Here is a 2,176-nt window from a genome sequence, read left to right as displayed (position 1 = left end):
GAGCGCTCAACTCTAAACCCACACACATACAAGCGACTCAGGAGGCCATGTGCGAAGAGGGGAGGGTGGAAGCGATGTAAATACAGTTTAGTCATGTACGAACTTCTCAAGAAAAAATCCTGAAGAAGATTCTCCATAAAACTAGGCATATTGGCAATTGTTCATAAGTCCAGTGCTGGCGAGACAGACATGGCCACATCCTTGAGGCTCTGGGCTAGCCAGACCAACCTATTCAGCAAGTCAAAACCCAAGGGGGAGCAGCACCTGAAAAATCAGTCCTAAGGCTGTTCTCTGGTTTCTAACACATGTGCACACATGCATGCACACACATGAACATACATTTTAAAAAGATGTTTAATAATTGCATTGCTGCTCTTTGTTCCCATCGTGTTCATCGCAGACACCAGCTGACCCGCCAGCTTTCTTGTACCTTGGCCAGCCTCAAGTATACCTTCATTGCTATCAAGTCAGATGGCATGCAGCATGGCCTGGTGGGAGGGATCATCAAGCGCTTCAAGGAGAAGAAGCTCTGCCCGGTGGCCATGAAGTTCCTTCGGGCTTCTGAACCAGAAAGACCATCCTTTCTTCCTGGGGCCGCTGAAGCACATGAACTCAGCACCCAAGGGACCATGGTCTGGGAGGGGCTCAAGCTGGTGAAAACAGGCCGCGGGATGCTGGGAGAAACCAATCCAGCGTATCCTAAACCAGGCACTATTCGTGGGGATTCTTGCATTCAAGTTGGCAGGAACATCATTCGTGGCAGCGGTTCAGCGGAGAGTGCTTAGAAGGAGATCCGTTTATGGTTTAAGCCTGAAGAACTGATTGATTACAAGTCTTGTGCCCATGACTGGTGATGAGCAGACATGAATAAACCAGAGTCCTTTTGGGCACTATAGTTGGGTTCCCAGACACAGCTCTTCATCCCACTGCGTGGGTAGATCATCTTCTCTAAAACAATAAAGACTTTGGAATCAGGGTAAAAGAAAAAATAAAAATGAAATAAAAAATAACTGCATTGCATCCTGTTTATAAATACAAAATAAAAATTGCTAGCAGTTGTTATGCTACCGGGTTTTATTGTGTAACAATTGTAATGTTATCACAGGTTTTCTACAGCTTCAGGCTTTGTGAACAGATGTGTGCTTAGATTACAAGATTTATTCGTTCTATAGTTAAATAATACTGTATAAAGTAAGTTATATCTTGTTACTGGTCTTCAGAGGACCCATTTCTATATAACCCAGGTCAGAGAATATGAGAATGTTATTTTAGATCAAGATGAGCTAGACCATCTGCAGTTTGGGGGTTGGGAAAGGTGTTTTGTTTTGTTTTGTTTTTGTTGAGACAGGGTCTCACCATGTAGCCCTTGCTATCTTGGAACTCACTATGTAGACAATGTTACCCTAAAATTACAGAGCTCTACCTCCATCTGTCCCCCAGCTGATGGAATTAAAGGTGTGTTCTGCAACATCTAGCTCATCTATAGTTTATAAAGACCTTACAATTCAGTGTTCCTCAGCCTTCTTAATACCGTGACCCTTTAATGCAGTTCCTCATGTTGTGATGGCCACAACCATAAAATTATTTCACTGCTACTTTATAACTCTAATTTTGCCACTGTTATGGATTGTAATGTAAATATTTCTGGAGATAGAAGGTTACCAACAGGCTTGTGACCCACAGATTGGGAGCCACTATTGTAGCTAGTTTCTCCTCACTGTTCTTAAATATTGCTTTCCTGACCATGCTCCTACCTCTGGAGTCTCCACTGTGAGAGGCTAATCTGGGCTGTTAACATGAAGGTGTTCTCAGAAGGAATAATACACGGTCTAGAGGTATGCCTGTCAGGTTTTTCTGATGTCCAAACACATTTCATGCTTTTTCTAACCTTTATTTTCTGAATTTTATTTCTAACATCTATTTCAGAGCAATTTTCTAGCTAAAATATTTTCTGATTTGTTGACATCTTCCGGATGAATAACTGTCAGTTTCCCATTTGGCCTTTCTACTTCTTCAGCTGCAAGCAGATAAATACTACAGAGGAAAAAACAGATGTTCACAATCAGTCTAATAACATATGGCTTATGTATGTGTGTGTGTGTGTGTGTGTGTGTGTGTGTGTGTGTGTTCATTATTATGCTGCCAATATCAGTACTGGAATTGGAGTACAAGTTAA

General features: G+C 42.0%; 1 pseudogene; it reads left to right on the top strand.

Moving 5' to 3' along the window:
* Positions 1 to 476: 476 nt before the first annotated feature.
* On the top strand, positions 477 to 785 carry LOC110320626 (annotated as a pseudogene).
* The last annotated feature ends 1,391 nt before the right edge of the window (positions 786 to 2,176 follow it).

The sequence above is a fragment of the Mus pahari genome, chromosome 4, assembly GCF_900095145.1.
Source record: "Mus pahari chromosome 4, PAHARI_EIJ_v1.1, whole genome shotgun sequence".
Lineage (NCBI taxonomy): Eukaryota > Metazoa > Chordata > Mammalia > Rodentia > Muridae > Mus > Mus pahari.
This window is presented reverse-complemented; position numbering and strand designations above follow the sequence as displayed.